The 12314-nt window shown below is 36.9% G+C and overlaps 1 protein-coding gene across 14 annotated transcripts in view; it reads right to left on the minus strand.

Annotated features, from left to right (window-relative positions):
- TCF4 (transcription factor 4) overlaps positions 1 to 12314 on the minus strand; it is a 371854-nt gene that overhangs the window by 191490 nt on the left and 168050 nt on the right. Inside the window, exon 1 of one of the 14 annotated variants that reach the window (XM_030926189.1) lies at positions 11949 to 12112. The exons of 12 other annotated variants lie outside the window; for them this stretch is intronic. The gene's annotated coding sequence lies outside the window, so the exon portion shown is untranslated. Of the gene's footprint in view, positions 1 to 11910; positions 12113 to 12314 lie in introns of those variants that run through there. One more of the 14 variants, XM_010375858.2, reaches the window with a different exon arrangement.

Raw genomic sequence — 12314 nt, forward strand, 5'->3', positions numbered from 1 at the left:
AAGGGTAACCAGCTCATATAGTTAAAAAGGCTGCACAGATATGAAGTAGCGAAGTTAGCACACAGACCTCCAGTTTCAGTATCAAGACTTTCCCACAATACGACACCTCTGTTTGGAGTTTTCTAGATGTATTATTATCACTGCCTACTGTAGCAACAACCATTGCCTTCTCACTACTGTAATCCTCTCCCCAAATAATTTAAACTCAACTCATAAAGTCAAAGAGTTCTCAAGTTCCTTGATGGATAAAAATGTCCGAATCGATAAGCATTTTGAGTGAACATCCTCCAGTCCATCAAAAACTACCTTTTCAGTGCAGAATAAAAATATTGTCCTAGATGATTTCACATGGCCCAGACAACAATAGCCAAAATCAGCCCCTCACTTGGCATCCTGCTTAGGAGAAGTACACACATTATCAAATTAAAGCACATGAGTTTTATGCTTGATTTTCCGAACGCAGGAAAATCTTTCATTGAAAATAACACTAATTCCACAGAGTGTGCAATTAATCAACATAATCATGGGGATAACTTAGCTGTTTGGGGAGGTGTGTCAAATAACTCTTTAAGGCCACTAAAGTACCACTTGAACCACCAAAGTAATGATTTTCTGAATCAGCAATTTGTACAAGGGTCCCCTAGAGACCTGAAGGACTAAGGGCAACCCTGAAATCACTCAACTTACTTCTAATGAGTAACTTACCATTGGTTTTATGTGAATAATATCTTCACAGTGATGCCTACCCTATCTTATATTTTTACTGCAGTTTGAGTCTATGATAATTGGATATAACCAAGGCAATTAAGGACTTGTGTGGTCTTGGAAAAAACAGCATATGCATTTGAAAGTTTATTTTTTATTCAAAAGAACATAATAGTTTTTCATATAAAAATGAAAAAAAGCTCATCTTGCAATACATGCTAAAGGTGTCAAAAGCAAGCAGAAATAAAATATTTTCACTGTATTTTTAGGCAGAAGGAAGACTCACGGTGAGCTGGTGAGTGTGGAGAAAAGCAATTGCCTCAAATTCAATTCATGGCTAAGAAACCTTGCTGATCAGGAGAATTATCAGCAAGACTTTGCCTAAAAACAGATTCCTGGGTTCTCTTCTCCATGGTATGTGAATTCAGCAGAGCATGGCATTCTCTTTTTTTTTTTTTTTTTTTTTCTTTTTGAGACAGAGTCTCGCTCTGTTGCCCAGGCTGGAGTGCAGTGGTGTGATCTCAGCTCACTGCAACCTCCACCTCCTGGATTCAAGCGATTCTCCTGCCTCAGCCTCCCAAGTAGCTCGGACTACAGGCATATGCCACCACCCTGGCTAATTTTTGTATTTTTAGTAGAGATGGGGTTTCACCATGTTGGTCAGGCTGGTCTTGAACTCCTGACCTCAAGTATCTACCTGCTTCAGCCTCCCAAACTGCCAGGATTACAGGCATGAGTCACCGTGGCCAGCAGAATTTTTTTTTCTTGTAAATAAAATTCCACTGGTTATTCTGACCAGCTAGGGAGACAAGCAACCAATGTAAGTGATAGGCACAGCTCTATAGGTTACATTAGCTAACACTCCAATAAACCTGGTAACATGATGGATAACAAAAAGTAGATTACTACTAGAAACAAACTATTTAAGCAGAGTTTTTTTAAAAGACAAGGAATTGTTGATCCCCAAGGTCATTTCAAACAGATACATTTCATGGGTTTCAGAAACCTTTCTCCAGCAGCATGCTAGGCCTTCAAATGTGCTCATCTCCAATAATGAAGGCTGTTTTTTTTTTAAAGAAATCAGTTTTACATTGCCAAATTGATTCCTCTAATAAACAACAGTATCCCAAATATGAGAATCCTGGAGTTTTGTTAAGGTTGCTTCTCATTGATCAGATCCATTGGCCTACTGCTCTGAAAGTATCTCTCTTCTATCTCAAGAGTGGAAGTCACCTTTAGAATACAGGATCCAACTCTAGTGAACCTCACCTGGTTCATTCATTTAAAAGGGCCCTTCTGCCCCTTCTCTGACTGTCCATGTTCCGTGGAGGCATGACAAGTCCACAGTGAGGGAGAGAATTCAGTCCTTTCCCTTTCATTGGAGGAGATGGGTGACATTTCTGGCCGAATGTAATAGAGACAACATCATCTGGGCAAGACTTTGTTCCCTGGCTAAATATTTTGGAATTTATCGGCAAATCTGAAGGAAATCAGCAGCCACATTTCACCACACAAATCACTTTTAATCATAAATTATTTGCTGCTTATTTAACTGAATGTTCCACTAGAGTCTTAGCAACAGTAAATGTAGAAGATAAAAATGATAAAACTCTAAATAAGCCACAGTGGGATGGAAAAAAGAGGAAAAGGTTTAGTATTTTATTTGTTATAGAGTAGTCTACATAGGCACTTAGTTGTCTATATAGAAAAATTGTGTATTTAAGGACCACGGTACATAGGTGATGGCCTTAATTTTCAAGCTAAGTTTACAATGAACACGAATGTAACAGTGTTCATCTCTTAAACCACACACATTGGATATGATACTCAAAACTACATCAAAAGAATGGGGGGGCATGACAATGTTATATATGGTATATAGATAGATATAATACATACATATATACACACATATATAAGTGACATTTTTTAACCCCAGACCGAAGATAATCCAGCTGCCATTTCGATAGCTATCTGTAATATATTAAATGACCATTTCTCTAGCCTTAGCACTGAATACAATTGACCTATATCCCCTAAACATGAACTACTGAGAGAACCTGGAGGGGAGTGGGAGTAACAGCCCAGAATTCAAAACACATTCCAAGAAGACAAAGAGTAGGAAGATTGCTAACCATAAGAATGATGTTTTCCAGCCAAGCCTGCTCTTCAAGATCAACTTCAAGAGAATGGGCCCATAATAATAACCAAACTGCCAGATATGCAGGGCCACACTCTCCAGAGTCCAACCAGCCTGCAGCACTAGTTATTGCTCAAGGAAGGGGAAGGTTGGTAGACGAATGGTCCCACACTGAGATGTTTAAGAGAAGCCTCCCAATGACTGAATCTAGGAGCATGACTCAATCAAGACAGGAAAGTGAGGAGGACAGGAAGGAAGAGGAGAGGCAGAGGGAAGGATGAGAGGGAGGAGAAAGAGAAAAGAGAAAGCAGACAAGGAGTAGCCAGAAGAATGATCTCATCCTATAAAAAGTATGCAAGAAAATAAAATGCACTACATATAATATGTTTACAGACTACAATTTTTAATCCTGAAACTTGCAAAAACTGTCATCTGAATAGTGGTGAATGAGGCCTAAAAAACATAATATAGGGAAATTAATATTTGTTGGGTACTTCCTGTGTACCATGTGCTGGATGCAAGAGAGTCAACAATGGGCATTATTCTCAAGGAGGTAAGAGTTTAGATGACGAAAATACCAGGAGTAACACAATGCTATCCATCAGTAAGGGATATAATGGGAACCCAGAGAAGCATCAAGAAAGAGCATCCAATACAACCTCATTGAAGACAAGGTGGTAACAGGAGAGACATGTATGTGAGATTTCATGCAAGTTGACATTCTAACGGAGGTAATAAGGACTTAATATTTGTTAGAATGCAATTCTTAGTTATTTGACAATGTTAAATCAAAATAAGTAAACACTAATAAGTAAAAGTTTATATAATTTATCCAAAACAAATTTTTAAGGTAACTGGAACCTAAAATTAGAGGAAAAACTGGAAGAAAAAATGTTTTAAAAAAACCTGTAGATGACACTTCTGCCCTTCCACAGCTCTAAGTTCTCTGTTCACTCCATGGCTGGTTTGGAAGTTTTTATGGCTTTTGCTTACAAATTAGAGAAATTTGCAATATAAGACAAAAGAACTATAAAAATCTAAACTGCCTTCTCTGTACAACAAATACCAAACTGACTCAACCAAGTCATTTAATTTCAGAGATACACAGAAATCACCTACACAAATTAAATTATTATAAAGACTTTGATGGAGCCTTGTCAACAAAAATTGTTGCCATTTTTGTTTTTTGTTTTTGGGACGGAGTCTCGCTCTGTGGCCCAGGCTGGAATGCAGTAGTGCAATCTAGGCTCACTGCAAGCTCCGCCTCCCAGGTTCACACCATTCTCCTGCCTCAGCCTCCTTAGTAGCTGGGACTACAGGTGCCCGCCACCGTGCCTGGCTAATTTTTGCATTTTTAGTAGAAACGGGGTTTCACGTGTTAGCCAGGATGGTCTCGATCTCCTGACCTCGTGATCTGCCAGTGTAGGCCTCCAAAAGTGCTGGGATTACAGGCGTGAGCCACCCACCGCGCCCGGCCTAATTGTTGCCATTTTTAAAAGACATACTCGTTACCCAGAGCCCTGGCCGTCACTACCAGGACCCAAGGATGCTCTCCACCCAGGCGATGGCAGAGGGGCTGGCACTCTTCCTCTGTAATTGCCCTTGTATAGTTTATTCCTGTGTCCTGGGAGTAAAGAGACCATCAGTGATTTGTTCCTTTAACATCTCATACTCTATAAACAACAACTGCAAAAGCAAAACAAAACAAAAAAGATTTTACTCAAACTGCCATTCTCAATGTCTGCAAGTGAGCATAGCTTAATATGGTTTGCAAGGAAACCAAAAATGCCTTTATAAAGCATTATGATGTAAACGTACTCATTTTCCTCGGCGAAGCAAGTGAAAACTATCGACCAACTAAAACAGGAATTTTTCTACTAGGGACTACCTACCACATCCATTACAGACAAATAGTCATATTTCAGAATTTCAATGGCTTATCTATCCCCTTTTAAGTTCTATTCCCAACTTAGTCCAACAAGAATACTCTCAAATATAATCAAGCCAAGGGGAATATGAAAGCAGTGAAAATATGGTTAATTGTGATATGCAAGCAACCACTTCAAAAACTCAAGACTATTACAAACGTTGCATGTTATTTGAACTATCAGGACTATCTATTTAGCAAAAACACACCCAAAACAAAACCTCACCTTTATTTCCAAATAAAAACAAATTAACTGCCATGCTCAGTATTAAGCTAAAACTTTATAATCATGGTAAATATCTGATCAGTTATATAAAAATAAAATGAAACAAAACAAAAAACAAAAAAAACCCAACCTTGAAAAGTAAAGTTAAGAACCTCACACACCAGTCAGTTTCTATCTGAGGAGCCAGCAGAGGGCGCACATGCCCCAACAAGAGCCGCCTATGGCCTGGCACTCCCCAAACTTATTTAGTACTAAGTCTCACCAAATCTGTATGGGGGAGGAGCGGTACAGTTGGCCAATCAGTGGCATTGATAAAACTAACGTGCTCAATTTAGGATCGGTAAGAAATATACACAAGTACACTTTAGTATTAAATACTGACTTTAACAGACGTTTCTTAGCTGCTCCATGGAAAGTTGTTCATTAAAAAGATTTGTACAGAAGTGAGCTTCTGTCAGTTTTCAAGGTCACAGTAGTTTTTATTGCCCCATCTGACCTGTATGAGGACTTATTTGTAATGCATGAATTTATAGAAGTAAATTAAATATTAAATTTCTAACATAACACATATTTTTGTAAGTATACTGAATTACCCTTAGCACAGTCTCTTTTAGCGTGTATATATTTCTGTGTGTCTTATACAAATCTATGAATTAACTTTTGTAACCCTAGAGCAATCAAATATGTAGCATTTAATGGATACATTGAGATATGTGAGTTCTTTATTTTCCCTCTGGTTTGTGTTTGATTGTTTACTTGCGAATTGTCTCTTCTGTGTCTCTGTATCACAGTATTTGCTTTGGGGTTACAGCAGTTATACCAGAAGAGTACCCCACAGCTATGTATGTGCACACACATACAGGTAGGGCACTGTTTATTGTTTTAAAGAAGTTTTCCTATAAATGCAAAAGTCTCAAATTGTTCCTAGTACTTTCTAAGCTTGTTGAAACAATAGCACAAATTGAAAAAAAAAAAAAAAATAGTTCATAAAAGCACCAAATTAAAATGAACAAAGACGATATTATTTACTTTTACAGATAACAATTAAATAATCCACAACATATTCGATCTCTAATTTCAAATAGGTTAGAATGAATGGAAGGCCTGCCCCTAAGTTTCAAGCTAGAAAGCCTGGTAGGATAATTAGCTGCCACTGTCCCTCCACCTAAATGATCTTAGCCAAAAAGCTAAGAAGCGATTCCTAAATGATTATTTCAACCTCACCTCTCTATTCACCAAACAAAAACAAACAAGCCAAGTAACATATCTATCTATCTATCTATCTATCTATCTATCTATCTATCTATCTATCTATCCATCTATCTATATTTTAGCATTCTTCATAAACTTGAGAGAACTTAATTTATAGACTCTAAAAACCAGGTGGCCTATGTTACACATAGGTCACAATAAATAATATGCCTCCTTTGGCCAGTGTGGCTAACACCATTTCTGCCTAAGTTAAAATGACGATGTTTCATTATTCCTAAGCTCTCAGTTCTGAAATGTTTGCACAATCTGTTAAGTCCAGGGAAATTTAAATGATTTTGACATGCAGCCTGCTAAGGCCAGTGACGGGGATAATGCCTCTTTACGTGGGCAAAATTTTGTGGCATATAGGTCACTCTCTTAAGGGGAATCAACTGTGTGTCTCTTCTTTGCATTTCCACCACAATCCTTCATCCTGCAGCCTGGAGCTGAGAGTGAAATGCAAGAAAGGAGCTGAGTGCTCAAAGCAAAAATCTGCTTCCAGGACAATCCATTATATCTGACAAGTTAAATGTTCCATGGTAGGCCATATGGCATCAGAGCAGGCCCGACGATGGAAGAGGGGAACTCAGCAAATGCATCACAATTAAGGAGTTTGGCTACAGACTTTACTTTGAATTACTTATTTTGTTTTATCAAAGTTTAAATGCAGTCCCCCACATTTTCAACTGAATTCCTTTGATGAGACCATTTTTCAAGAAGCATCACAATTTCTTTTCTCATCCCATTACTGTGAGCCCTTAAATCTATCTATAGGTGAAGGTAGACATGGCCATTTTTACCAAATGGAGTTTCAAAGAAGAGGACCTGTAGCTGCATTTTTTAAATGTCTTCAAGACAAATACTATGTAAGCCCTATCTGCTCACTAGATTAGGATATGTAAATGAAAGTGATCATTGGATTGGGGCATTTAAATGAAACTGATAGAACATTAAGTGAAACCAGTTTTCAATATTAAGTCTAAAAAATCTTAAAAGAACTGACATATTCCTGTTTCTTCTGTGGTTTACTTATTATCTATCAAATGAATGAATGGACTGGACTGATTCTGTTGAATTTATCTCCTCCTAGCATGGCACCAAAAAGGAACTCTGTACATCCTGCTAATACCATGTCCCAGAGACAAGTTTTATAAGCTCCCTAAGACACTCTGATGATTAAAACTAAGTTGCCTAAAATAATATTTGTCATTAGGGACAATGTAATGTAAAGATTGGTACTGAATCAAGATATGCATTTATTACATTAAGGCAGGGGAAGATAAAATTGATAAAATCATTGAAATAGTTAATATTACGCTACAGCATGTTACTCTTCTTTTAAATTAAAAACAAATGTTTTTATTTCTCCCAAAGAATTCTCAGGGGAGATCTGCACCTATAATAAAAACTGAAACAGCATTCAGTAGAAGTATCCAAACTCATCTGCTCCAAAGGTAATTTTATCAACTCCTTTACTTCCTGAGGATGATTTTCTTGAGCAAATTTTTGTGTATATGTGTATGTGTGTGTGTGTGTGTGTGTGTGTGTGTGTGTGTGTGTGTAGTAATAGGTAGATTCTAAACAATAATGATTATCGTTAAGGAATTCACACTGGTTTGCAAACATGAAATTCATAATGATTAAGAGAAACATGCACGCATTTTTCCAAAAGAGAAAATGTTAAGACTCGTTTCCCTAAACTATTTTCACTCTCTATTTCTCCAGAGGGTCACTATTTCCCTCAAATGCACCCGCTTCTGCCTTAATTAAGGATAACATTGTTTCAATGAGCCTGTATATACTTTATAAGAATGAGTCATTTTGCTTTATGTTGAAACTTATGAACACATTTTTTTCTGGTGGTCTTAAAGTTATCATTTGTTAATCTAATGTAATGTTATAGTTGCATCTCCCTTATTTTTAAATATGAGATGATTTACTGAATTATAAAAGACGGTATGTGGGATATGAATTGGTCGTTTGCATCCTGTATCAACAATCAATTGTTAAGAACTGTTATGATGCCTTATATTTTATTAAGTGCTTTTCAACATACATGCTCAAATGAGCTTCCTCATAATCCTGTTAGGTAGATATAACAATTATCATTTATACTTTCATTCTGGATGTGAGAAAAAAGGGATAGTTGGTGGTTAATTTATTTGCCTTAGAGTACACAGCTATGAAAGAGAAGAGTCCCATCTTTTGCCCAGGCCTACCTAAATGTCGGCATTATATTTTATCATGCCATACGTGAGGAAGCAGGGCCATTAAAAAGATGCAGTTTTACTTACATGTAAGTTCACAGATTGCACATTTTTACTTTTTATCTAAGAAAAGTAGTCAAATGTTTTGGTGTGTGTTAGTGCCCAGTTTGAAAAAGGACACACCCGGCACATAATTACACTTGCCCACACACAAACATACATACACGTTTATAAAATGTAGCCACATACACCTCAGCACCAACAGAGTGCATTGGGCCATTGTGTACTGTAGATCCTATTTCTGTGTATCCAGGTCCACACTTTTATTACTAATTAAAATGTCCAGATGGTCAAATAACACCTGATCCGAGGGGCTTTTAAGTACAGTAATTGTCAATGCTCAACTCCTACCTTGTTAACAAATTGGAAAATTTGGCCTACACTGAGTTTTACACATACTGTTTCCAAACCATCAGTAAAATGTGGTTAAAACTTTAATAACGTGGACAGAAAATGCCTAAACTCTTTTGCAAGAAAAAAAAAAAAAAGTAAGATCTGACATTCAAATCATTACCACGGTAAGAAAGCTTATGGAATCCAACAGAAGGAATGTCATATCATAGCAATACAATTGGGTTTTATCAACAAGAAACCTATAGTAGAGGGTAAGAATGATGTTAGAGCTATTCAACATCCAACCATTTCATGAGGCCCTTTCTTTACATTTTTTGTTTTGCAGGTTCACTAAATGATAAACAATTCTTAAAATATATTTTGTCTTGTCAAGTGTTTTTTCATTTGAATATATGGATACAGATCTTAATCATAAAGCAAAACCTTTATTATCTTATAGAGTTTTTAAAGATATAGATTCCAGAGCGACCCCTGAAATTCAGGTTAGGCAGTGGCTCATGAGTAATATACTTAGGGAAATCACAAATGCTTTAAAAATGTTTAAGCAGTTACTTCCTAATCCTAAGTGGATTCTTTTTTCTCAAGCAAACATTTTTGCAAATATTTAGGTTGCTTTGATACGCAAATGTTCTCCCAAACATTTCCACCAGCCAGCCACTGAAATCTCTCCACAGACCCCAACCAATGGGAAAGTTTGCAAGGGAAATATGAGAAGCGACTGAACGGGAATACTGGCAGGAACACTGGCTTCCCTGCCCACAAACAAATGTTGATTTTGTTGCAATACCTGAAACACAACCTCTGGGTGTCTTAGTGGAACCCCTCCTTTAAAATTCTCAGTCATGGGGTTGTAATTCTCATTGACTGAAGCAGTATCTTCTAGGGAAGGTAAAACTGGTCACCCACAGGTTTCCTATTTCAGAGTTCAATAACTCCAGTAAATGTGGTTTGCTGCTGGACAGTGAAAATCCCATCACTTTAAAAAGAAAATGCCCACAAGAATTAACATGTGCAAAACAGGAAATGGAAAAAGCAACAAACAATGCCATGACAAAGGTCCCAAAAAGCCTTACAGGTACAATAAAGGACAACACTTTCAAAAATGTTCCCCTAAAGGAATACGCCAGTGCAGAAGATGTCTCTAAAGTCATCTTTATCATCAGCTCAAGAAATAATTCATGAAAATGAAGGTTTTCTAGAAATAAAAACAAGAAGGTGGCACATTCAAAACTAACTTGTCAACACAGCATCATTGCAATTATTATGTGTAAAAACAATCTCCAATACTCCCTTTCCCTTCCACACACTACTCCAAAAACATCTTCTAAACCTGCTTTTGGAAATAATGGGATTCCCTGATCACAGGACAACGAATCACCCTGAAGTTTTTCTCCAGTTTACTCTGTCACATAAGCCACCAGGGCTAACCACACTGACAATAAAAGCAAGTCCCAGGATTCTGGTGGCTAATACCACGCCAGGCATTACTTGGGAAGTTATGAGTTGGTATACAACTCATAACTTGAATTTGGTGAGAGGAGAAAACTAATAGCGAATTTATCAAAGTGGAACATTCAGCATTATAAAATTACAAGGATCTGCTTCTCGGCGACTAACCTGCTTTTTCACTTCTGCCATCACTTCCTCATTTACACATATTAGAAGTTGGTCAATGATTTCATCAGATGTGGTTTTGACAATAACAGCAAAGTGCCTAAAGCCACAGATTTTAAATGAGCCCCAAATTCAGATTTGAGGGGAAAAAGAACCAATCACAGCACGAAGCGCTTTAAAAGAAAAAAAAAAGAGAGACATTATCTTCAGCAGTTATTCTGCACTTAGTTGTACTGTGTGAAAAGAAAATAAAAAAGCTCTATAAAATGTCAGAATTAACCTATCGTTTCAGACTGCTTACAGGTGAAATTCTACCATCTGGATGGGCAGTTTGCCCACACACAAAAAAGAAATAAACTAAAAGGAAAAAAAAAAGTAAAACCCTCTTTTGCCTGCTATTTCACCACAATAGATTTTACAGGAGAGAGGACAGAGCCACCATAATTTTCAGACATGGACACACACACATTTACACACATGCCTGTGTACACACACACATGTTCATGTAGAAACTGTGACAAAATAAAAGTTGGAAGAAGCAAGGGATTGAAATAAAATTCTGTTTCTTGGAGCTCCAAGAGTTTAATAAGAAGTGAAAACCTAGTCATTCTTAATCACATAAAAGGGAAAGGAGATTTATTTTAAATTTTTCATTACATAACTGATGATTCTTTCTGTTTTACCGAAATACTCTAAAAAATAAAGCCCCGATATCAAAGTTTCTCTCTTCCCTTAACAAGGCGTATTTATAATCTTTTATTTATGCTGGGCTAGCAACTTTGGGAATTACAATTTAACTTTAAATAAACAGGAAACTGCATCTTAGGAACTCCCAGAAGTCATTTTATTCATCTGAGAGTGAAAATGCCTATAAACGTTATAATTTGTAAAGAATACACTTCTATTTTCCATTTTTCTTAATCATTATACAAACCTTTTACTAAAACACCTGCCTCAGCAAAAAGACCCGTTTTAATAATCATCATTTTTTAACCTAAATATCAAACAGAAAATGAAGTCAGAACTCTGTTTAAGTTTTTCTTTCTAACCTTGAGGGCCAGATAGAACTTTCAGTTTAACTTCAGGCTTGTCTGTCAAACATGGTACCAGGTTGGTATCAAGTGTTTATTTGCCAACCTAAAGTTCCACATTTTGAAAGCAACACACAGATGCTTTCCTAAATTAATAGCTCTCTGTGTTAAATATTTGTCGATATCTCTAGTGTGGGGTTTCTGGGTTTCCATTTTGATTGTAGAGTGTCTCCTAAAATTACATTTGAAGAACAACAGTAAACCAGAAGTGTTGAGTGAGAGAATTATGGGCACATTCTCAAACTCTGACACTAAACCACAAAGGGAACAGATTAAAAAGAAAAAGCACACACACACACACAAAAACGCACTATCATCCAAAAAAAAAAACCCACCCTGAATAGAGAAATCGAATACTTGCTTTTCTTTCGACCTTATGGGTAGCACGCCGAGGGAGGCACCAGAAGATCTAAGCCCAAATACGTGACGAAGAGTCGCCAAAAAGCATGTGGATGAATAAACTGTTGTGGCGTGAATCTGCCAGCCAGAGGACAGAACACAACATGCTGGGGCTTGGCTGTCCTAACATGTTTTACTATGTACATTTAAATAGTCTTGAAAGGGAAAAAGAAAGAAGGGAAAAGGTGGAGGGTTTGGGTTTTTTTTTAATATTAAAAAAAAGTTTGCCAGAAATTCTCATACTTGGGTCACAAATAAAAGTACTTTCCTATTATTAAAAAAAAAGAGAGAGAATCTAGTTCTTAGGCTAACACTCATCACATGTTTCCTATGATGGAAA

The sequence above is a fragment of the Rhinopithecus roxellana genome, chromosome 21 (genome assembly GCF_007565055.1).
Source record: "Rhinopithecus roxellana isolate Shanxi Qingling chromosome 21, ASM756505v1, whole genome shotgun sequence".
Classification (NCBI taxonomy): Eukaryota; Metazoa; Chordata; class Mammalia; order Primates; family Cercopithecidae; genus Rhinopithecus; species Rhinopithecus roxellana.